This window comes from Nilaparvata lugens, chromosome X, assembly GCF_014356525.2.
Source record: "Nilaparvata lugens isolate BPH chromosome X, ASM1435652v1, whole genome shotgun sequence".
Classification (NCBI taxonomy): Eukaryota; Metazoa; Arthropoda; class Insecta; order Hemiptera; family Delphacidae; genus Nilaparvata; species Nilaparvata lugens.
Window position 1 is genome coordinate 84,912,970 of NC_052518.1, and position 27,131 is coordinate 84,940,100.

Here is a 27,131-nt window from a genome sequence, read left to right on the forward strand (position 1 = left end):
ATTTTCTGCTTCTGCTCCTCCTTCTTCGTTACTCTGAATCATGTAATGTTGTTATAAGTGATGCAAGGTGAAATCACCTTTTATAAATTTTTAACATAGAGATAATATGGATGTGGATACGAATACCAAGGACTCTTTACTGAATCAATGTGATATTATATATTAATTTACCAACTATTAGTTAATATCATCCTGCATTATATTAAGCGTAATGACACTGACTCAAACTTCTCGAGTTTAAGATTCATCCATTGTCAGATCTTATGCTCCAACAGACCTTTAGATATAGTAATAGGCACATTGTCACGTCAAATTTTATCAATATACGTTAGCTAAGAGTGGAACTTCAAGTTTCTGTAAATATGTCTCGAGTAGAAGTTTTTCAGAAATTTGCATTCTAATTCGTTGATCCGTTCTCATAAAATGTTTAGGAAAAAATAATGTTGAGTAACCACATCATAAATTACAGAAATTATTACTTGAGTAATATAAATATACTCATATTATTTAAGTTGCTTCATATAATAGACTACAATCCAAAAATAAAAATCAAAGTACCCTTTTCACATCCATTTTCGCATCCACACAACATAAAAAACAAATGAGAGGGTTAATCCATAGTAGTAGCATATGTATATACCTAAAATATGTTTTTTTATTGAATCGTCATATCGTAATAACTAGTAGTTCTGCGAACAGTGGACCTCGCTCATGAATACAACTTTAAAACTAATAAGAAGGCCCAGTAGAGTAAGTACAGTATATTGAGAAGATTTAGCCATGTCATCTATTATTTTCTCCATTGAAAGTGCTAGAAACACTGTTTGCAGGGACACCGGACTTATCAAGGAGGTACCTTTATATCGTCTCCATATTTACAATATTAACATATATTACAACTTTTCTAATAATTAATTATAAGAAATCGGTCAACTGACGGAAAATGGAATATGCAGTAGGCAATTTAGACGATGAATTGTCTCACAGACGATAGTGAGACGGAAAATGATTCTAAATAAGATAGGTTTGTTGATGACAATGACAGAAGGTTGCTAATGATGTCATGATTTCATGAAAAGCGGATTCAATGTTATGGCTTGTTATGGCCTATGCAGAATGTTTTAATGCTCACACTCACAACTCGGTTTTCAATCTCATATTAAAATGAAAACAAAAGACTTGACACTGTAGAGCGACACAAAAAATTCACATTTTTAAAGGCGCATGCGCTACCTCACGCTCTCTCACAGAGAAGATAATCCTTCTACTTTGTGGCTCTTTCATGAGCTGTCTCATGATCTCATAGATACAGCGCGAATTCGAGCGAGACTACTACACCTCAGAATTTTACATTCATATTTACATTCACACTCAGAATTAGCATTAACATTCATTCATTCATTCGGCATTCATAAACTGATGCACTAATGTGTTTATAGGGCATTCTCATGCTTTCTCTCTTAAATAAATGAGTCTTTAACAATTTGAATAGGCTAATAATAATTATTGTTCCTGATAAACTGAAAATTCAGTTGAAAAATAATTAAAATAATAACTGATAATTATGAATAAAAGAAGTTGGAGATTAAAGAAATGTTTATGATGTTAAATATTGTCTACAACTTAAATAGTTGTTGATTAATTTTTATGATGATAAAAATTGTCCACAACTGAAATATTTGAGTTATCTGTAACATAGACAATAATAGTTATTCAAGTATTAAGAGCGTAAAACTCGACTTTATCGCTCGAATTACATAAAACATTTTCTCTACAACTGCAGTATTGGTTTCAAATACAATAAAGTTTTTTTTTATAATTTATCCAATTAATTTGATAAATCAATTTAATAATAATAAGATGATTCAATTGAATGATTCTATCTGATCATAATAATTTATTTTATAATGATATATTATTAGAATAAGATAAAACAATTAGTATTATCTGCAAAAAATATCTGGTAGGAAAAAGATTTGAACCTGGGTCCCACAGTGTGAGTGTCAAAGCTCCCACCGCCACCATGAGCTGGTGATATTGAAGGCAAAAAGTAGGAACATGAATTGCTGTATTTTCGCTACATACGAAAAAGTAACTTTCTGGATGGAGGTTGGTCGGCGGTTTTTCAAATTACAAAAAACGGAGGTCTTATCAAAAATCGTTATACATACGTTTCTGCGGCTTGTTTCAAAGAACTTGCATACCTAATTTCATCCAAATCGGACAATAACTGCAACTGTAACTACGGTACAAACAAACAAGCAAACAGACAAAAGCTGATCGAGTCGAAACTAAGACCTCAGCTTTGCTTCGGTCAATTATCTAGCCTATTACTTGAGAAATGGTATCATACAAAGAATGCATGTTGGTTTTTGAATCAATCAAGGATCACTGAAGAGAGATATTTGACATTTGATATTTATTTAAAACATCTTACATTGCCAGTGTCTGGCAAACACTGGTAATAATAAACAAAATAATAACATTTATATGATGAAAAATCAATTATAATACAAATAATATTACATAAAAAACATATTTGTGAAAATTCATGCTGAAAATGGGAATGATGGTGATATGAATGAATTGAATCAGCAGAATATACGGTGAAGGGAAAAATACGAAAGATACAAGTGGGCGGATATTAAGGCTTGGTGAGGTGTAAGGATGTAGAATGTAAAGGATTATGGATATAAAGGAACTCGGATTTTCGGTGGGTTTAGGGAGAGAGAGAAAGAAAGGGAGAGAGAGTATGTGTGTGAGAGAGAGAGTGAGGAAGGGAGCTTATAACAACACTAAAAGTTGTGAGGTTCCATTCCAGAAGGGTATACCAATTTGACAACACATAAAAAATTATCGATGTGATTGATGATGCTTGCACAATATCTATAATAACATGAGCGGAGCCAATTACATGGATGATTTTCATTGAATTCAATTCCTCTTTGACCAGCTATTAAATTTATTCTGCAACTTCGTTTACAAAGTTGGGTACTCTATCTTTTCTATCTGTATACCTTACTTTATTTCCAACAGAATATCGAGACGTAAAAGCAAAGTACTGTACTGTCAGTTTCTCAAATAGGCCCACCTTCCAACTCCTTTCAATCTGATCTGTCTTCATTCATCCAGCCTTCATGTTTGCCAGTAACTTTGTTTGACCTTGAGATCCATACATTCTCCAGTTAAATAACCAGCGATCACTCATTGACCAGATATTACGAACCGTATAATTTTCAGGAAAATCCTGAATTCTGGAGCAATTCTCGCGGAGTCAATTAGCAGAGGTTAGTAAGGTGGGACTGAGGTGAAATGCTAGAGGGGTCCGTGGAGCCAGGAGAGGGGGATACCTCTGCTAGGTCAAGTAGTTAGTTCTTTCACCGAGACCGTGGTGTCTACCGCGAGTATCTGTCAGACTCCGTTCGGTTGCTAGTGATCTCTTGCAATTTCTGCGAGCTGGTTATACTGTCCAGTCGTTCAGCAAGTACCGTGGTGTGTGGAAGTGCTTGGATTTCCTCTTCGTGGAGAGTACATACAACACGCCGGCCGGGCTCCCTAACAATAGTGAGTCAAAACAACACTACTGTTTCTAATTACGGCCCACTTCTAATTCCAACTTCCGCCTCACGTTTCATTTATCTTGGCGTCTAAAAAGAGATAGCAACAATACACGAACTAGACTATTCATCCAAATAGCTGAGCTATTTATTATCTAAATACATTCATCCAATTACAGCCGGGTTCATTTTAAAATAATTAATTATAAATAATTTGACATCTTCTTATTCATGAAACTGTAGAAGGTGATTTCATTCTGCCTCATGATTCATTTATGATACCACGAAATCGAAGGAGATATGGCAGAACTATTCATAAATAAATGAAAATGAAGTGTCATATTTATTTTTTCCAAGTTTATTTAACTTTTGTAACTTGTTTTTCTGTAACTGGGCACCCGCCAAATAACCTTCGAGTTTGGCAGGACCCTCAATTGTTCGAATTGTGAATAAAAATGTTGATTATTGATTTGATTTGAATTATAATAAGCATTGATCAATGATTGGAGAAATTCGATTTATGACTGCTTTCATACATTGAATAAATTCCATTAGATATCCCCAAAGTATACAACAGGAATTTAAACCAATATTAACACTTTGCTGGAGCTCTGGTTGATCTTATTGTTGGACAAAAATTGTTACCGTTGATTTTGTTGTTACTTTCATTGACAGAATTTGGGGATGGATACATAGATTTCAAATTTTGTTACAATGGTAACTGGAATTTGGCTAGAATGATAGCTTTCATTCTAAGGTATTTTATCTTATAAGTAATTCTATTTTATTTTTTCTCAGTTGATCCCAAAATTTGAAGAGGGAAAGAGAAGAAATTTTCAATTCTTTAAAAGCTGTGTAAACTATTGTTCGATATTGCAGGATTCAAGATCAGTAATTTAAATAAAAGAAACGTGTCAATTGAATTATCATTGACCTGAAATTCATAGGACATTGTTTTATCTCCTCATACATAATTGAAAATATAATCCATCCCAAGTTTAATTTTTGCATTCATTGGCGATAATCATTGTCCATCCTTGAGAGTCAACCTGAAAGAATACAATCAGAGAGCAATTGTTCATAAGTATTTATTTTATCATTGAATTTATTTTGTCTATTGATGGTCTATTAATAGTTGATCGTTATTGTGGATTGTGGGTTCATTGTCCATTATTAGTTGTAATAGGGAATTCCCAATAATTGTACTATGAGAAAATTTTATGTTATGATAATACTGCATGAACAATGAATGTAAGTAACTCGTCGAATTAAAGAAGAATATTTATAGATATCATATTATTTTGAATATAACTCCAATTATAATGATGATAATATCATAAGAGAACATTTTTCTTATTTTACTTAATCTTCAACTGTCATTATAATCAAACAGGTAGAGATTAGGTAATCCAATAAAGAATATGAGTTCCTCAATACATTTTTTTGACCTCTTCATTGTATCTCCAGGTCTGTCTTAATTATTATTATCTTGTTCTATGAAATATGATCAACAATATTTATCAATTAATTAAATCAATATCGGATAATCTTGATGAAATTTTCACTACCTAGGACTTGATAACATTATCTCACAAAATAAGTTCTTCTATGTTTTAACATATTTGATTTCGATCTTCATATGGTCATTTATGTATCACGTTTTTGAGCAATCAATATGTACACTAGAAAAAAACGATTCAATTTACAATGGAAACCAACCATGAAGAAAACTAATAAACCGATAGAGTAATTCCACTTGAAAGTAGAGGTTTCTGATATCATTTGATGTAGGTATTCATGTATCACGGAATACAGTATCATACATCAATCGTTATAATGTAGGCCTAATAATAGGAATATGTTGCGTATCGAAATATTGTCCACTAGATAATCTTCAATAACATTGTACATGAGTTCAGTTAAAAAGATAATAAGCAAAGTTGTAGGAAATACATAACAAAACAAAATTTGATAGGAATGGAAGATGGCAAAAATAAGATCGACTTGCTATCACTATAAGCATACACAAAGCTTTTAAAATAGCAAGTATAGTCTCAAAATTAATTAACTTGACCTTCTTCATAACTTATTCCTTTTTTTTACTTAGAACCTATTTTTCGATAACGTTAATCTCAGTTTATGAATTATTTTTATTCAAAGATACATTATGATACAGAATTTTTGGAATAGATCTCCTCGATTTCAAGTGGGAATTTGGATGGTGAATCTGAATATGGAACAACATTGACGAGTAAGTCTACATACAGTAGAATCAAAGAGGATACAAGGATGATAAGATTCTTCTTTTCCATTATAACGGAGAATTGTTTCCACTAGCCAGTGCTCTTTAATACTTTAAAATCGGCCACCAATACGACCTGACTCAATTCAACTTTATGGACACTTGGGAATGTTTATTTTGTGTACTCCCAAAAAATGTCGTTCACAATAAAGAGATTGAAACCATTTGAAACCGGAAAGCATCATAATATTGATGAATTATTCGACAAGAGGTGGAATGATTAATTATTTATAAAGCGGTTTAGAGCATAAAAAAGGATGTACGATCGGTGTTTGCTGATCTTCAAATAAGAATTGAACTTATTCATTCATACTCTTTCATGTTTAATACTACTGGTTGTATATTTAATCCATACTCCAAAGTTCTTTTGCTAGCTTGTATATTGCTTAATATACCAAGACAATAGAGTACACTAAGACCATAATATCCTCACTAAACTTATAAAAATTCAATTCAAACTAAACTTGGATAACTTAACTTGTACCACATTTATTTGATATTTGATGACCACAAATGCTTCACGTCAATGCTAGCTATAATTAACGTAGCTATTCAAAACCACGAAGTGATCCACGTTGAAATGATACGGAACTGATATGAACTGAAATGAACGGAAATGATATCGTTGGATGATTCTAATGTGAACATAAATTTTGAGAAAAATTAATCTAGCCCGGCATTATCCATCTCCTACTGTGATAATTACCTTTGGACACTTAGGTGATGGAATACAATGTTTAAGATCACATAAATCAAGCCTATTCGAAATCTTTGACGGCATAAATATTTCATCATAAATACTTCTTCAAGATAATTGATTCTACTCGAAAGGATAAGCTTTACAACCGTATTACCTGACTAACATAATATAACTAAACAATACTAGTTCACTATAGGACGTGGAATAGGTTCGTACTATAGTTCACTATAGGACATATTAGTGGGGTACGGTATATATTACACCGTAATATTACGGTAGATATTATAGATTGCACTGGTAGTATAGGTTACTGGTGTAGGCCTATATACAAGAGTTGATGCTGAACGACTTTATGATAGATAAAAGTGACTCATCATTCCCGTAACTTACTCCTGTGATAACTTCTCATTAGGTATCAATTAACTTTACAATCAATCACTACTCACCTCTTACGACAAACCTCTGGAATTGACTTTGATTCTAGAGTTATCAATAGAGTATATTATATACTAATATATTATAGTGTATATACTCTAGCGTCATAGGAATGACTGATTGATTCTAGAGGAGCGTTATCAATAAAGTGAATATACTAAATTATAGTGTAACTCCCGAGTGTCATATATACCTGGAAAATTGCATAATTTTTAGAATGTGTGGATATTTTGCATTCGTTTAGAAGATGCATTTTGACACTGTGCCCATAACGAAGAGGGCTGCTAGGTTTGCAGTTGAGATGATCATCTACTACTTAGGCTGTAGTGTAGGCTCCTATGAGCCTGTTTTTTACAATCAATGGAGTAATTGAAGACTGAAAGAATTCCTTATTTTTTCAATTGGATGAGTACATTATCTGATTAGATCTATTTTTGGAAGAGTATACAAAGTCTAGATAGTAATGTGTGTAGTCTTTCTGTAAAGTATTGTTTGAACACTTTCTGGTGCCGTATAGTGAACCTAAACTCTTTTTTGATAAATTACAAAATGTCCAATTATTATGAGAAAATATAAAATTTAGAAGCATCTTGAAATAATTCACATTGTGCTTCATGAAAAAAAGAGATTCCTAAGAACAATGTCTTAGTCCAACCGAAAATAAATAATGAAATGTATTTTGAAAAATACCTATACTGTATATTGATAGTATCTTTTGAGGCGATGTTTGGCATTTTGCGTATGAAAAACCATCTTAGCACGATTCTCCAACTAATATCATTAACCTTTAGCAAACTTCAAATATTTTTTATAGCTGGAACAAGAATTAAAAATATTGAATTTGTAGAATTTAAATTTATGTTTCTATAAAGCTACAAGAATGAACTAAAGTTTTTCATTAGCATTGAATAAGAATTGAAACCCTTGAGTGATTGCATAATCCCTGAACCCAGGTTGATTTCTTATCACTGATAGGAATGCAAAATTTCATTTGAAATCAAAAGTTAATCGCCGTTGGTGTGTTTTTTTATATTAAAATTAAAATTTAACTGGTAATAAACCAGTGGATAAGCTTATACCTTAATACCCTTTCATAGAATGACGTGAATTGATTCATAGACTAAAAATAATGTTGTATATAGTTTTCTTATCTATATGAATCATTTTTAGTACCGTCTAAAATCCTCTTAAATATAAAGTAGTCACAAAACATTGTGATCGGAAGAGAAAGCATGCGAGTTGATGTGAGTATTCTATGCATGTTAGCCTTTCATTGTAATGATGAACCAGATCGAATCCAGTGATAAGGTAATAGAGCAAGAGACGAAGAAGACGTTAAAAAGCTAATTGAACCTATATTATGATCACTTCAATACGCTTTCGTTACAAGCGAATATACTAATTCAACAATCGATAAATTAATTGACAGACAAATCTACTAATCTAGCAATGTATATAGTAAACTATATAGGTAGCTCAAACAGGGAACATTATTGTCTATGAACCTTTTCTGTTGAAATGTAAAGGTTCATAAGGCCATAGTTCTGTACCAGAAGCTTGTGACATTTCGGATTTCAATAATAAAACAAAATATCACTTCTTACAGAACTTCGTTTCGATTTTGTATTGTCATGAAATAGTTATTCATTCCCATAATCTGTAGCCTATGTCATTTAGCTGCAAATATGAAATTCTATTTCTCAAGTGAATCATTAAAAAGTAATCTTTCAGATTCTATGAATTAGCATAGAACCTATAGTCTACTAGAGAAGTTCCTGCTACATTTTGAAATTTGGTAATAAGGAAGCAATAGATTCTTATGAAATATTTCTGTGAATTTGGTCAATTATTGCGTTTAAACGATTCTATTATAAGACTATCCTTCTCACATTGACGTTCAGTTTCCTTTGAAGAATGCCATTCGTGGATGTTGTACAATTTACTCTATCGAAATGTTATATATGTGGAATAAGTGTGCCTATAGTGATCTAGGAAGTTACATTTTTCAGTCTAGTAGCACACCGCGTGGTGCGTGGGGTTGAATCCCGCCGATAGGCATGGACGTTTGATCATCTCATCAAACACCCAGGTAGGCTACTTTCCATAACCCACGCATAGGTGAATAGCTTATTAGGGCATCATCCACAATCTAAAAAAGTTCATTCAAAGTTTCAATATTCCAGTTTCGACTAATCACAAAATGGCAACTTCACAATATAAAATAGCTTATTTCAAATTCAAATATTTTATTTTCAACCAATCATAAATTTAAAACTCTTAATAATCTAAAAATTCTCTCTATAACTCCATCCTACAAGAGAAGATTGTGAAGAACCGTTTCAAAGAACTGTCAAATACTTCAATCCGAAAAAAAATAGTGGAAAAAATTAGTTGGTAATTTAAAATGTGTTTACCTGATATTCTTCGTCGGGAGGAGAGAAAATTCATATAAAAACCTTGTAACGAGCAATTTCAAATAACTCTCAATTGGATAGTTCAACTATTCATTTATAATAATATCACGAATTTATTTGAAAGTTCCAATTTAATGAAGAATATTATTAAATAGTTATTAAAAATATGAGAACCTATGCTTTTTAGCTTGAGCAGAGAAGACCAAGAATGTAAGACTATAAAGAACCTATGCAAATAACTTTTACTATCGATGAAGATCGAGCATGGCTGCAGTATAACGGCATTCGTGAACTTTTACTCTCCACCACAGCGCAACTCTCAGCACCTCAAGGACACTCCAATCTTCCCATGATAATTCGGCGGCTAAGGTTGCTCTTAGGTATCTACACTATGGAACGATTCCGCATCTACTGTTGTTAGTACAGATATCAAGTCTCTCATACTACAGATACCGTTCCATTCCATTCACATTTGCACGTTTCACTTCTTACTTCTTACTGTAGCTATTTGCTTCATGAAATCGAAATTATCGACTTGAACGATTCGAACTACTTGAACGACCTATTTGAGAAAAACCTAGAATTTCATTTCTTTTTCGCATAATGGGACATCCTATATCACACTTTTATATTGCATGTTATCAACCTTAAAAAATAACCCATATAAGCTATTTGGCTCAATAACCAGAGATATTGCCAAGTAGCACGGTTCATATAAAATGAATAGTTATTTTCTACAATTTTCTCATGAAATCACATGTTAGAGCAATGCTCTAGTGATGTATGAGAAGTCCTCAATCATCAATGAAAACAATAAAAAATGGATTATATAATTGTCGTAAGCTTAAATAATCTAAGTTCTATAATTTTATTATAGAACCACTAATATGTTCTCAAATAATTATAGAACTTAGATTATTTGAGAGTCTGAGTCCATTTGATTGACTCCAACTGATGACTCAAGTATACAGTTGTATCGAACTGAGAATTTACTACAAAATGCAAGCCACTGTAGTCCACAAACTATTGAATATCTGGAATTGTGTGGGTTTGTGGGTGAAACCGTATCAACACCGTGAAGCTATTCTTTCTACTCAAACATATTGAGAATATTTGAATTCTCAAAATGTCGTGCTGAGGGGACTTCCAAGTATCTACCAAGGCAACGTCTAACTACCTGTTCTTCTTATCATAGCTACCACATTCTTGGGTAAGTCCACTCACAGAGATTTTTATTTCACAAGGGATACTTCTCAAGTTACGATGACTCAGAACTAACTGCTTGGGAGTGAAGACTGGTGTAGTTGAATGTGTTTGTCTTTTAGTACATTAACATAGAAAACTCTCTCAATCAACATGGTAAAACTGACACTGGGAAGTATTCTATGTCACAGTAGTTATAGTAGTCTAGATCTAGATACTCCTATGACGACTGGATCAATATAACACTGAAACCCACTTCAAAGAAGATGCAACTCTAAGGAAAACTCAGCTGAATAACGAGTTTTAGTAACTTACTGATTGGCTAATTTCATCTACTGAGTTATAATGCGGCTTGAAATCGTGCCCGGCTCATTTTTTGCGGATTTATTGATACATCTTCTGAGAGACCAGAGTGCACCACTGCCAATAAATCCACTACTTAGCCACCTTCCATCAATTATGTGGCCAACGATTCCCTCTCTAATGACTTATAAAAGCAATGATGCAATTCGACGACCGTAATAAGTTCACAATAATTGCTCTAGTCTGTTGTAATGCGAAAGGAAGCAGTTTTCCTTTTTTGTAGTTTGATTTCATTTCGCGATAATATCCAGAGAAAAACTAGATATGAGGAAAGATCGAGAACATTTCAAAGCCCTTGAGAAATGATGACAGTCTCCAATTCAGGTACCTCATCACAATAGACTCGTGATACGGAAATTGATCAAGATTTGTGATTTGAAGCATTCATTAGTTTCTGCCAAAAATGTTCGAATGTTCAGACAAAGATAATCGACAAACATAATCTGATTACATCAAATGAGATTTCTTGATCCTAATGAGAACTACCAACAGAAACTTTTGACTGTCGTTTGTACATCCACACAAAGTACAAAAGCTTGAATACTTATACTTACTTCTCACTGAGTTCTATCGCTCGACCAGGTAAATCAATATTTCATCATTATGTTCCATATTTTTCCTATGAACGACCCCAAATTAAGCTTCAGATTCTCAATGCTGTATATATCTTCTTCCCAAATATAGCATATTCAAACTCCACTAAACCACAACATAATTTTGATGAGAGGAATAATGAATAATTGACAGAGTTAGTATTAATTCAATTGAGATGTTATGAATCAATTCAAGAATGAAACAAATCATCTTTACATCTCAGCATTACCAACTGAATCATTAAAGATTTATAACAGTGAGGTCCTTGAAAATCACGAAATCGGGTTTTAAGGACTCATAATAAATTAGAAAGTACTGGGGGATCGAATCAATGTATGAACTAACCAGCTCCAACAAGTAAGTACTGGCAGTATAGCATAATAACCAGTAATTATGTAGTAACTACCATTCATGTATACAAGTATCTAGTATAGTAGCCAGTATCGACAACTGCCGCACTTTCAATTCTGGTCTCTTTCATGAAATAAGTAATCAAAAATAATCAATGGGTACCTACATTCATCATCTTTAATTCAATAACCACCGCTGAATAATGTACTCAGGCGTGAGATTTCTTCCAAGTCAACATAGAATTACCCATATGTTCGTCAATAAACGAGAGTACAAGTGAAGTCATTACATGGAACATTATTAGCTCACTATGTAGTTATGGCACTAAATAAACAAGTCCAAAGCAATACCAAGGTAATAGCAACTGAAACAAAACAGCATTATTCAGATCACTACACTTACTGTGTTGGCGTTAGAACATGTATGCTACATACTTGTTTAAGACTGTATTGAGTTGATCAATATAAAGGTATATAGGTATTCATAGTATTGATTTGAATAAGTAATAATTATCAGCTTTGAATACATTTTTCAGTCTAAATCGAACAGATGATCCACTATTTTCATCTATGATGATAATTAATTAGTATGAATAATAAATATATTGTATGAATAATATATTATCAATAATATTTGAGGAATCAATCATGAGAAACGAAGAATCAATCTTTCAGTCACTTAAATTGTTGGTATTATTGAACCAGCTGATGTTTATGGAATATCAATACTGCTAGTAATCCCTTCAATAGGAGGCCTGAAATTCAACCAAATGAATGAATTGAAATGCTGATCTAAACAGAGGAGGTAAGACCGGTAAGAGCTGATCGTTACAACAAAGTGAGTGATCGACTCTTCATCTCATAAGAAAACTGAAAAGCTTAGAATATAATTATCATCTTCGTAAACTAAAACCAAGTGTACATGATTTGATTTAAAATACATAGAAAATGAAAAATTCAATCCGGAAATGATTTGATATCTCACAGTTACGGTTAAATGAGAAGCAGATTTGTAATAACTATAAAAACTCAACAAAAATTCTATATTTTAGATTATATATTCATCGGAAATTACACCAAATATTTTGTGTACATGATCCAGGTAAGAATCATGGAAGAATTTCGATTGCATCGAACAATTTCGTTTTCAAAGTACTTTCCTAGTATCTTTCAATAATCTTTTTTGTTTACACGCGTATCTCATTGTTTTTCTGAACAATGGAGAAGCAATAATTAAATCATGAAGTCATGAGCGTGACAAGAAAATGTTTCTATCAGTATCTCAAGAATTTCCACTACTACGTCTGCAATACCAGTTTACAAGTTGGCTATAAAACGCTGGTAACCAACAAATGTTTAGCCTACTGAATTCGAATCGGAATTCTAATGTGTATTGAAATCTACAATTCAGTAAAAACATGTTTGATTTGCTGAGAATTTAAGCCACAATTTAGAAAAAAAAATGTTTGATTTTTTGAGAATTTGAGACGAAATTTCACACCCGATTCAAGTGTTTCTGAAGATAGTATACAGTGATATATCTGGTAATATTGGCAAAGATATGTTTTTGATCATTATAATCTTGATTGAATTAAGTTTCAACTATTTATCAACCACAAATGTTTTCAGGTTCGAGAAATTTTTCCAAAATCTGTTTCTTACTCACTTACAGTACAACACTAATCATTTTTCTGGGTTCTTATTCTTTGTAAGCTTTGAAAGCTACAATCCATTATTATTAGATAAGGCTTATAAATAGCGGCTCTTGCCCTTCACTTCCATTTTCCATCCTTCAAAGTTATATCAGCCATTCTACAATGAAATTTAATTTCGTTAGACCTTACTTAGTTCTTACGCAGCTCGATCAAAAGTTGATAACAGCAATCTTTACTGATAGATTTATGGTGAATTTGATGGAACTAACTACAGCTGTTAACTACGGTAAGTGAGAGAGTGTCGATGGGCTATAGAGATGGGAGGAGAAGCTAGTCAGGAAGCATTTCCTACAGGAACTGAATTATTTTATAAACTATCGAGTCGATGAAAATGCATACGATAGACAACCTATGTTCTTGATACGGTGCTATAAGTGGTTAATACCTTGATGTACTGTGATGAACCACTGGAGCGAAGTGTTCCTGGTTTGAAAATATTGAAGATTGCGCAGATCTAAGCTGAGTTGGTTCCATTTCTTTAGAAATTCATAAACTAGAGTACAGAACTGACAATCAATTAGACTAAAAAGTGTCACTGAAAATCGCAGTCACTTATACAACAGCAAAAGTAAACAACAATAGAATTATTGTTTCGTTACTCCGTGCTTATACCCAGTCTCAAAAAAAATTATCTGATTTGGAATCCAGGACATTAAAAAAACTTGGGCTTCAGTTACTTCATCCTTAGACAAATGTTCAGAATCATTTCGGAATCTAGACAATTGAAAAAAACTGTACTTATGAAGAATTTAAGAACTGATGAAGCACAAGATAAGCGATCAGAAAAGTAGGTGCTTGCCAAATAATGTCTCTTAGTTTCCATTTCTAAGATCTCATATTTTTTTCAAATTGAAATCATAGAGATAAGTAAGATTTTTTAACTTGACAAGCTGAAAAAGTTGCTTAATAGCTTAGCGAGATGATTAATAGAAAGCTAGAGAAATAGAGGAAGCTATAATGGAGAAATATTATATCCATAATATTTAATTCAATCACTTGAACAATACGGTTTTCAAACTGAGCCGAGTTAATCCTGGCAATATGCTTTCAAATTCCTGAACCCAGAAACTTGGTTGATCACCTGAGCTCAGGCATATTTTCAGCATATCTGAGAACTATGTTTCAATCAATTAATACTGTTTTGATCATTCAGGAATTTGATCGAAAATAGGATGAAAGATATAAAAGAGAAAGATGATGGATGAGAAGAGAAAGAGAACTCTGGCTTGATCCATCCGGTAGCCTACAACACATATTGTCATAGAATCTCTTATCTGCTGAATATTCATAATTTTCACCTAATCCACATCCCATATAACACAATACAGGAAAAGTGCAAGATTTATTTGATATTTCGGAGTTGAGTACTTCTCATTTGCGAAACTGCTATGCGGCAAGCAAAGAGGAAGAATCGGAACGGTTGTTTATCTACGCTTCACGGGTCAACGCCATCAAAAATGCTGTCGAAATCTTCGCTACTTGGAAAAAGAATGAATTAAGGATGCTACTTTGAAAGGAAAACATCTGGCGGGCATAATACTGGGAATAATATTGAGCTCGTTAACTGAGTTGTAATTTTAGGTAAAAATCATGATAATTCCTACATTCACCCAATTCCTATATTCTTCCAAATAACGTTACCACATATTTCAAGGCTTGAAACATAAAAATACAGAGCACATGATACAGAACACAACATAAGGAATTAAAAATGTTATCACAGTTTTTCAACCATGATAATTGATAATTGATTTGATAATTGAATGGAACGAATCTGTTCATTGAAATAAAATACATCGGCTATTCACTCTCAAGGGAATACGCAAGCTATGAATCACATTGGAGAAAAATATTAAGAGTAAGAGTAATATTTGTTGAAAAGGGCGTTCTACGGTTTCCCTATAAGGGGAAAATTCCGAAGAAGAGAACCATGGTCGCCCTGATAAGTAATGGCTCATATAAATTGAAATTCCCGTGCATGAATCTCTTAACATAGGGATAATAAAGAATGTCATAGGTGAAATAAATTGGAACCATGGACTGATCACTTCAGGAGCGAACTCCGCTGAATATCACTCATTAGTCTCCCAGTGGATCTCTTTCCCTCACCATCATTCTTCAATTACTCACACACAAGCACAAAAAACAGCACCCTCAGCTCGAAAAAAAAACATTGGAATTGTATCAAAATTATTCTTAAACAAGCTTCAAAATAAACGTTCACAAATGTTCTTCGAAATGATTGAAGTAATATCTTATAAAAATAAAGTGAGATGAAACTTTGGATGGCAGCCTCTCATTCAAATGTACGAATCACAGTAACTCTATAAGTCACATTTCGTTCTCGCTCATTGACACAGTCTATCTCACTCACACTTTCCCATCGTGATCACACTTCAATTTATTGGAATCGTTTAAGGTCATCCTAAAGATTTATGTTAATGGAGGTCAATGCAGGCGTCTAGCTGTACGCTAGGTGCCGTGTAATCCATGTTACCTGACTTTTTCTTCGCGATGACATTTTAAGTTCAGATGGTTATAATTTTTGACGATCCCAGTGGGATAGCTCCGTATCTTTTCCTAAATGGTCTTCACCTAGCAGATCAGTGCTGAAGAGGACTGCTCAACACCCTGCTTCGCTTATCATCTATTTATCTATCTTCTTTCATTTCAACATCTTTGGATCGCCACTGTTCAATTTCCCAACTGCATGCATCATTTACTGGCATAGGAAAATATGAGATTCAATTTATTCTCATAACTCATTCCATTAATTCTTCAACATACTGTATTAGTAAATCTCCAACATTTACATTAAATATACTAATGATTATTCTTATATACATTCATATGTAACGACTTATGGTAATTGAAACAGTAGTAAATTATTTATTTATTAATTCATATTTGGAGACGAAGCACAAATCACAAAATGATGAACCACATACTCCTCGACTCAATCATATGTAAAATATGTTGTAATTAATCAGTAAAAGACAGTAATTGGGAAACATCAAAACTATTCTAGATTGTTTAGTTTGATGTTTTGTTGAGGATGATACCTACAAGCCATAAGATAGTATGTATCATACGAGGGAGAGATGATGATAAAATATGAATGTATAATCACACGTTACAGTTTACCAAACTACCGGGAAGTGAATCTGAAGCTCTCGACCATCTGTTGAATGCAGTTGTCCTTTGGAACAGCTAGAGAAATACGCTATTAAACCAATTAAAACTCATCCTCTCTTTACTTGTTCAAAATTTTTCAAAGCAGTTGAAAGATTCACAATTTTATCCTCATATTTTCCATCTCTTCAAAAAAGAGACGCAACATATCCCGTCACAGTAAATAAGCTCTACTCTTCAAGCCTCTCAGTGAATAAAATTCACTCTCATTCATTCAGCTCTCAGTAGAATGATTCACCCACGGTTAATGGATATGCGTTTGCAGTATTGCAATTGTTCCCGTTATAATTATGATTGAAAAACCCCATTCGGAAACATCCCATCAAATCTATGACGAAGTTGCCACGACACGATCGTGTTGATCGTTGAGCTGATTTTTCCATTGTTTCTGGTCAATGAATAGTCAAAGATTCACATCAAATATAATCAATCTTTGAAACAAACACAAAACCTTCAACAGACTCTCATTTGCTTTTCAATTACTCTCATTCTTTTCGTGAAATGTAGAATTTATGCATACAATTTTCTTATCACTGCCTAAGTTTCTATCACTGTAATTGAGGACGATCATGAAAATTATTGTAAATTATCGTCTGTTAACGGAGAACATCAATCAGCACTATCCAAGGCTGCAATAGCCTAATTAATAACAAAGAGATTCACATTCACACACCAAACTATTGGTTACTTTCTCATTAAAAATATTATTCTATAACAACCCAAAGGAATAAGAATCGCCTTTTTCTTAATTGAATACCCACGATTGTTTCCGTTACAATAATATTATATTAGAGGATTCACTTGGGATCTTCTCTTATTCTCTGTCTTCTTCTTCTTCTTTTTCTTCTTCTTCTTCTTCTTTTTCTTCTTCTTCTTCTTCTTCTAATTCTTCTTTTTCTTCTTCTTCTTCTTTTTCTTCTTCTTCTTCTTCTTCTTCTTCTTCTTCTTCTTCTTCTTCTTCTTCTTCTTCTTCTTCTTCTTCTTCTTCTTCTTCTTCTTCTTCTTCTTCTTCTTCTTTTTCTTCTTCTTCTTCAATAGAACTCGAAACACTAGGAAAATACTAGCAGCACTTCTCTATTGGTTTATATTTACTACGAATTTCTTTCTATCTTATTTCAGTTGCATTTCTGTAGAAACAGTACGTCGAGCTATAGTGTTGGAAAAGAAAAGGAAACAATTTCGTTCCGCCCCAATGGTTGTGATTATATCAGTATGAAAAGAAAACGCAGACTTTCAGTTGTAATTCACAATCAAGCTAAAATTCATTTCTGGCCGTGTTTATAATGCAAATTTTTCAATCATTCAGTGATAAACAAGCTCATCGTAATTCCAATATTCACGGATATTGACAATATTCATTATGCGAAAATCCAGAAATCGCTATAAACTGTATTATTTGCACGAGAATACGTTTTTCCAAAGATTGTTTGAGTAACTACATTGAAGTATACGGAATCCCATATCCTCCGGCATCCCAAATTCATGCATATGGGTTCATAGAATTCTATAATACAGAGTTATAGTGATAGTAGTGGTAGCGGTAGTGATCAACAATCTTAAATTATAATGTAAAAGAAAAATAATGAAGAATCTTGAATTACCAAGGAAACTGCTTAAACTTCCATCATTTCAAGAATGGATGGATAATAATTAGCAGACTTTCTTTCAAGAATCATCTTGAAAATATTGTAACTATATAACTCAATTTTATACACTTGTTGATAGTGTAATTATTCCATTATTCATTCACTCCACTACCACTTTGATAAATCCTGTCGTAGACTACATTTCAAAATAGATGATAGAAGTAGAGGAAATTACTGTTATTGAAGGTCCGTTTCTAAAACAAAAATTTTGTGTTCCAACTATTATCTCAAAATCAACTCTATCTACTTATTCAATGCTTCTAAAGAGATAAGTTCTTAAAAATATTCGCAGGAATTATGATAGTCATCTTTTCGCCAGTACTATAGCTACCTAGTCTGACGACTGATGATCTCATTTTTTCTGTCCTAACATACTGCTTGAAAAATGAAAAAGCGGTTTTTTATAATTAAAAACTCCTACTGCTATTGTTGAATTGATATGAACACTTATTGAAAGCACTATAAGAGCTAGATTCCACTCAATCACCGCTCTACTCTTTCACTGGGCACTCATATTGAACACTTGACTAGTTCAAACGGTCTCCTCCTTTTGAACCTCCTTCCGCACCAACCCTCCATTGTCTAGCAGTTGGATCGCCTCGACATTGTTGTGTTGGTGAAGTCGCCCCTCGTGCCTCTTCGCATACATCTGGATCTTGGTGGACACCAGGTCGACGAGCAGGTCTCTATGGAGATCGCTGTTCCTGACATACCAAGGAACATCCAGAATGTTCCTCAGCACATTTTTTTTTGGAATCAGTGTATGCCATTGATGTTGCTGTCTCTGGTACACCCCCAAAGTTATATACCATATACGTCCATACTGGCTTTGATATATGTTTGTACAGGAGTAGGCTACTTCGTTTCGGATTGAAAGGATAGAGTTTCTTCCAATCAGCCAATAAAGTATTTTATATTTGATTCCAAGATTTCTGATAATTAATGCTAGAAAGGCTCATCAAGAACACCATATTATACCACCATATAGATTGAATTATTTTAATAATGGAATGAATTCAAGTCAAATCAAGTTTTATTGTTTGGATCAGGTACGGTATAGAACAAAATACACTACTCCAACAAAACTACATCCTAATAGATACTATACATGTATTTCAGTAACAAATTTGAAAAATATAATAATTGTAGAACACATTCGATTGCGTTATCACAAATTAGCTAGTAGTAGAGCAATACTATGGGCCCCTGTGGCGTTAAAAAATGTAAAAATACGGAAATTAATTAGTATAGTTTGTTAATTAGCGTGCTGAAATAGTTTGTAGTGGAGGGTGACGGGTTGGGTTATTACGCAGCCTTCAAGCTCCAGGACTCAAATCGACATAAAGTCGGCAAAAATTAGCGGTTTCTTCGCATGGAAGGATGTGAAAATCCGTGAAATGACTTTGTTTTGCAGGCGGCTGAGTAAGTCACTCTCTAATCGCGTTCTTTATGGGTGTTTGCGACTTCAGGGGCACTTCCGCTCTCAAGTCAATCATCCGTCCATGATTTGGGAACTAAGCCAAAGTTGTGGACCTTCGATCTTGCGGGGACAGTTATTGATTAAATTTAATGAATGCGTCGGAAACTATTATCATTTCACCTGAAATTTCCTGACCTGTTTAATTCGGCAATTCAGAACAATATTTTCCATGAAGGCAACAAGGGTGGTTAACATTTTCAAGGAGGAAAATCTGCATGCTTTATAAGAATCAACGATCCCTTGATACTGTCATGGTGGTAGAGGAAGTAATCAGATAGTTGTCAAAGATGAATCACAAACCAGATTAATGAATTACTAACACAGTGATAACGATTTCAGTTGATTCCAACAAACTAAACCTATCATTTAGGTTGTAATCTTTCAGAAATAGATTCTATCCATTCATGTTGATACCATCTCTTCAACATGAAAGTAAAGAATACTAAGAGCTGTACAAACACAACACCAAGCCACCATTTGAATTGAAAAATTAATGTTGAATATATTTAACTATATCTGCTAGCCGAACTACAAACATCATGGGTTAGAAGTAGAAACATCATGTCTTTTGACAATTGACGTGTGGGGAAGAGGGTTATGTAACATTTATTATTGTTGAAATAATCTAAAATAGCTTAAAAATGACATGTAAAGCAGACGGAGTCTGTTGCATTGCTATGGCAGACTTTAACCGCACTGCGACTAATCCCCAGTACTTAAGCTTATTACTAAAGCTGCCATATCTCAGTCCAATCTTGAAAAATCAGGTACCAATCGATAGGTAATTGAATTAACTAAAAAAGTTATTTATGCAATTTTTTTGTAACCAACGGTTTCTGAGTTATTTAAGAAACAACATTTTAAATGACCACCATTATGTTTTATGAATTTGAAAAATTATCATAATTCTTTTATAGCTTTGTCTAATTATTGTTATAAATGATTGTGCAAAGTTTCAATTTTTTATATTTAACCATTATTTAGAAAAAAATAATAAGTTGGAAAAGCAAAATGGCCGCTGTGTGTGTAACTGAAGACTTCTGTACAATTTAAATAATTATGCTATTTAGATACGTTTTTTACCCAGTAACAATGTCCTAGAGTATTCGTATGGAGTTCGTAAACACTCTGTATATTTTTATTCAATACAAAACAAAAGGATCAGGGGGGAAGAAGAGGTGTGAAAGGTGGAAATTTAGGAGAAAGAGAGGAGGGATAAAAAAGAGGAGAGGAAGGAGTAAAGGGAATAGAAGGGATAACGATAGGGAGAAAAAGAAGTAGAAGAATAATTAAATCATAAAGAAGAGATTGAAGAGAAGGAGATAAAGCAGAAAGGTGATAAAAATAAAGTTTAGATAGCAGCTGATTCGCCAGTGTTGGATTGATTAGGTACTGTTCTTCTTCACTTGCAGGTTATCACGTTGTTAAACTCTGGCATCTGCCATCTCGTAAAATGAAGCATAGCCACGTGACTTGATCCCACTTCTTACTTCACACTCCAAGTAGCATCGTTATTAAAAAGTGATTTACTATCTATTTTCTTGTTTTCTTCTGCCATAATTCCAGCAATATGCTTCCAAATAAGTTCTAGAAATGAATCACATCACAAATAGGTCCTTACTATAACGTGTTGTATAATCGTACCTTAATAGGTAATACTTATATATTAGAGATCACTGGTAGTTTACTATCACTGTGATATAATTGTGTAAGTTGACTGAAGAAAACTATTCTCTCTCAGAAATTGAAAGAAGCTGAATATTGAACGAATAAAGTTTTTTGCCGCGAAAGAGTACACAGTTTTTTCTCCATATACGGTAATTAAACTCAAGATTTAAAGAATATTTCCGAGTCGACTCTCGATTCAACAAACTACACTGTGAATACCCTGCACCCTGTGTAGCATTTATTCATTAGACTAATATGAGGATTCGGAATATTATTGAAGCCGGAATAATTGAACGACCATAGCGAGCTCTGATGACTAGAGCCTCGAGTTCTTTTATCACTTTTCTCCTTTATCGCCTTCTCCTTTATCGCCTTTATGATTTCATTATTCTTCTACTTCTTTTTCTCCCTATCGTTATCCCTTCTATTCCCTTTACTCCTTCCTCTCCTCTTTTTTATCCCTCCTCTCTTTCTCCTAAATTTCCACCTTTCACACCACCTCTTCCCCCCTGATCCTTTTGTTTTGTATTGAATAACAATATACAGAGTGTTTACGAACTGATCTCTGAGGAATAGAGCCTCGAGTTCTGTTTGTGGGTTTGTTTGTGGGCTTGTTTGAGGGTTTGTTTGTAGGCTTGTTTGTGGGTTTGTTTTTGGATTTGTTTGTGGGCTTGTTTGTGGGTTTGTTTGTGGGCTTGTTTGTGGGTTTGTTTGTGGGCTTGTTTGTGGGTTTGTTTGTGGGCTTGTTTGTGGGTTTGTTTGTGGGCTTGTTTGTGGGTTTGTTTGTGGGCTTGTTTGTGGGCTTGTTTGTGGGCTTGTTTGTGGGTTTGTTTGTGGGCTTGTTTGTGGGCTTGTTTGTGGGTTTGTTTGTGGGCTTGTTTGTGGGTTTGTTTGTAGGCTTGTTTGTGGGCTTGTTTGTGGGTTTGTTTGTGGGCTTGTTTGTGGATTTGTTTGTGGGCTTGTTTGTGGGTTTGTTTGTGGGCTTGTTTGTGGGTTTGTTTGTGGGCTTGTTTGGGGCTTGTTTGTGGGTTTGTTTGTGGGCTGTTTGTGGGTTTGTTTGTGGGCTTGTTTGTGGGCTTGTTTGTGGGTTTGTTTGTGGGCTTGTTTGTGGGCTTGTTTGTGGGCTGTTTGTGGGCTTGTTTGTGGGTTTGTTTGTGGGCTTGTTTGTGGGCTTGTTTGTTCGACGATTACTTTAGATTTCTTTTTCCCTTGATGAAGTTTATTGGCCAATGAAATTGACTCACTCTTTTATCCTTTTTGAGGATATAGTAGGATATCAATGAAAGCTCATAAGAAACAAATTTTTAGTGACTGTTGATTAGTGTTTTGGGAGTTATCACACAGACTGCTGTAGGTACTTTATGCAGCGAGACGTGATTTAATCTGTCCGTCATGAATTTAGATTCTGACTTATTCGCCCAAACGGTTCACGAATCACGAATAGCAAATGAATCACAAGACAGTACAGTACAGCACAGTAGTTCATGATCTAGTTCTCCAGCCATGTAGGCTCACTAGACCCAGTGGAGATTGAATAATGTAAGGGAAGGAACAACAGTTTTGAGCTGTGCCTGTTGGTCCTTCCCCAATCATTTTAATGATTTGTGTTTTGTGATCATTGAATAAATTTATATGCTTTACCATTTGAAGAGCATTTGGAATGATTTGGAACGTTCCATTGGAAAAAGCATCAAAACTTACAAAACTTTACTCTACTATATTTATTTATGGAGACAACAGATAACCCCCTTCTGTCTCCTTCTCAAATATATCAGTCAATTGAGAACAAAAATTTCAAAAAGATACAATATTGGAAGTTCTACAAGCCGAGAAAATACAAAAAGATACATTATTGAGAGAAGTGAGACTAACAGATCTTCATTTCATAAATATTCTTTCAATCTTCATTTTCCAATTATTATCTTCTTCTTGACCTGGTCCAAGGTACCTTGAAAACGAAGTAAATTGCGGACTCGTTCAGAATGTGATGGCCCAACCCATTATGTTCCAGAGAATTTTCATTAGTACCTAAATACCATCAGCATGCTTTACATCTAGAAACCCAAATATACATTATCAATAAATCAATTTGATACATTTTAGGTCACTTATTCTGACACTTTCCAGATCACTTTTGTCGGCAATCTGATACCAGTTTCGCCTTGAGAATACAAATAACTTGTTGAATAACCAACCTTAGAAGATTCTTTGCTCCTTGACATTTGAAAAAATAGGTGTAGTCTACTAATTCGGTTATTTCGATGAAACGCATGATAGCACTCATGTGACATTCAGCTGTAACTAGGAGTCCTTCTTCACTCCTACACGAGCCAAAATATCGTATATCTGTTTTGGGTTGGTCTTTCTCACGTAAAACATTCTTTAAAAGGCTTCAAATCTGAATTAAATCGTTATTCTGCTCATAAAACTTATTATTCTGATCTCCCTTATCAGAATGCTTGAAAACTGGTCCAATTGCTGTGTACTTTATTTTGTAGTTGTTATGGATAATATTAGAGAGTAGAGTAATTATCAGTCAGTATAGTATAATTATATAATGAGACTATCGGACATCAGATTAAAAATTTCTTATATAAAATAAATTCTTATCTATCTTGTTACAGAAATTGGTACCGTACATTGAGAATTCACATGCATTAGAAAACAGAAACAATGCAGGTATAGAGAGACTTGTAGAGAATATAGATATTTTTAAAACTTTGCTCCCGCGACGATATCGAAGTCGGTGTGTGTGATGGCAAAGTAGGAAAATCCGAAAAGCGTTGCAACTATTAGACTACAGTAGAGTACAATAATACTGTGAAGTTTTCGCTTTAGTATTGGTAAGGAGCTCGTAAACATCCTGTATAATTGAAATAATGATTATAAAACAATCTCATACTCTGCTTATAATGATTTCTTGAATATTTCTCAGTCTTTTCAAGAGATTTGAGAATATAATAAAGTGGAAAGGTTTTTAAAGTAAATTATCTTAGTCATATTCGCTGCTTGTCATTGTCAAAAACTAGATGAATTATCTTCTCAAACTCAGTGACATTCTTAGAAATCACTCAAAACAACTTCTTATATTTTCTGTCATTCTAATCAACACTAAGTTACAAAATTGACAGCTGATTCCCTGATTAGCTTTCAAATGTAATTCAAGATACAAATTACGAACGAGTATCTTCGATTCTCTCAGGAAGTAAACGATAATTGTTCTGGCGGAAATACTTTCTAGTAGAAGTATAAACAAGACTTTCAAAGTGAAAGATTCGAGAAAACTACGTTACCTTATAAACTGGCTCACATCAACCATTACAATAAAGAGTTATTAAAATGATAATATATGCTAATATCTTATTTTCTACACATCCAAGAAATTCCAGAGGAGACTTGGATGCATCTTGACATTCATATAACCGTTAGTATTACTCCACCAGTGATTCAGTGAAATTTCAAAATAAATTCAATTGCTATTCCAATGCTAGAGGTTCTTCCAAAAGTGATATAATAAAGTAATTATTCCAAATTATTCTTCCAAATTCAATTAATTCCAACCTCTTACAAAAGAATTGAAGTGATATTATGTCTCAGATCAAATAGATTATTATTCAATCGTTCCGGCTACGAAGGACATAAAATTGGAAAGAAAAAGAAAATTAAAGCCAAACCAAATTAGGAATTTTCTTCTAAAATATCGATCCAGATCACCCCCCCCCCTAAAATTGAAAAAAATTTCAGCTGCTACCCCCCTTGAAAAAAACAATTTGATTTTGAGCTTCCCTCCCCCTCCAAAAAGAAATTCAAGGACGCGATCTGCGTTAAAGACCCCCCCCCCCTGTGGGGACCACTGTAATAATCACAATATATAATTTCCTTCTATCATTTATTTATCACTATTATGTATTCTTTTTTTTGCATTATTTAAACTTCAATCATTTATTTAATTGAGACTATGCTCACCTTAAGAAATTCTATTGCATAAAACGAAAACATTGAAAAGTGGTGAACTTTTTAATTAGATCACCGAGTACACTGCCATCTGAATGATATGACATCACGCCAAGTTTAATCAATCACTCTCCTAAAGTTCTCTTCTATTTTCATAATTCGGATGAATTAAATGAATAATTATATTTTTGTCGAAAATCAGTAGTAGGCCTATAGAAATGGGGAGTTCATCGAAATATTATGCAATATACAATATTATAAAACTATTAAGCTACATAGTTTGTAGATGTGATATGATATGATATGATAGCGATATGATAGCATATCATCACGCTTTCATTCATTTCGGTATTAGTCAAACTCATAACAGTGATTTCTACAGTTCATAAATAAAGTGGCAGCTGTCAAATAAATAACGACCCAGCCTGGATGGATCTAGGTCGCATTGTTCAATTCTGGGTGGAATTTTGAGGTTTGATCATTAACAAACAAGACATGAGTATCGTTTATTTTTGTGAGTTGCGAATACTTGCACTACAGAGATCACCAGTTCTTTCCAGATAGCGGTCCTTATCTTTACAATCGTTCTCTTTGAGACTGAACCGTAAAAGGTTAGCTCATCAATTATGGAATTAGAAAGGTCACTATTTCGTTAAGTCGCGGTTTTCTATATCGAACAATGAACCAGCTACAATGTTAATCCGAGCATTCAACTCAGGATCATAAACTATAACTATAACTAGCAAACTACCGTTTCAAGCGCTCTGCGTAGTTAATTTGCCATACCACGTAGATGAGAATATCTGTCAAATTTCGTTCAAAGTTCAGGATGAAGCTCGTCTATTGTCAGCCTTTTATTAGAAGTCATAAAACGGTTTATGTGTTTTATCCAATCAGTTCACTCGTTTGCATTATATCATTGTGCAATTTTTTACGTGTCTTCATCAAGAAATAATGTATCGCTGAAGTTTCAAGTGTCATTCCTGGCGTAACTTATGATAACTTTATGATTGTTTTGGATTATATAACAAGCGACAGCTGGATAGTCATAATAATTATACATAACGCACTTCAATGCTTCAAGAATATAATTGAGACTTGATATTTGCAATAATTGTTATGGTAGGCTAATATTAGTCACTTCGCAACTTCACTTAACATACTTATCGGGAGTGCATCAAATTATCTAGTTTATATAACATAACCTGAAGTGCCTCTGTTCAATTAGGTTTTGAAGGTACGAAGGGAGATTTATTTTGGCTTCCAAGTGACAATGTGTTAATATTATTTGAAATGTGTCAATAATTCTAGAAAATAAACACTAATAACGAAAAGTTGAAATACACATACCAACCTTCTAAACTCATATTCAGTGCACTTCGACCAGTACAATATCATAATCTATCCGTGATCTTTCATCACAGACATAAATTTTGTTTTGCTGTAAATAATTTTTCATGGTCTCGTACTAGAGTAATAAGAGCTTTTCACTCGAAACATAAGTTCTCCACTATTTTATTAATTATTATCAGGTCAAAAGAGCATGGAGTGGGAGAAA

The 27,131-nt window shown here is 33.5% G+C and overlaps 1 protein-coding gene across 3 annotated transcripts in view; it reads left to right on the top strand.

The window, feature by feature from the left end:
- The window catches only part of LOC111053716 (glucose dehydrogenase [FAD, quinone]), a 160,471-nt gene that overhangs the window by 46,342 nt on the left and 86,998 nt on the right, over window positions 1-27,131 (top strand). The window contains exon 1 of one of the 3 annotated variants that reach the window (XM_022340635.2): window positions 3,336-3,564. The exons of 1 other annotated variant lie outside the window; for it this stretch is intronic. The gene's annotated coding sequence lies outside the window, so the exon portion shown is untranslated. Of the gene's footprint in view, window positions 1-3,335; window positions 3,565-27,131 lie in introns of those variants that run through there. One more of the 3 variants, XM_022340636.2, reaches the window with a different exon arrangement.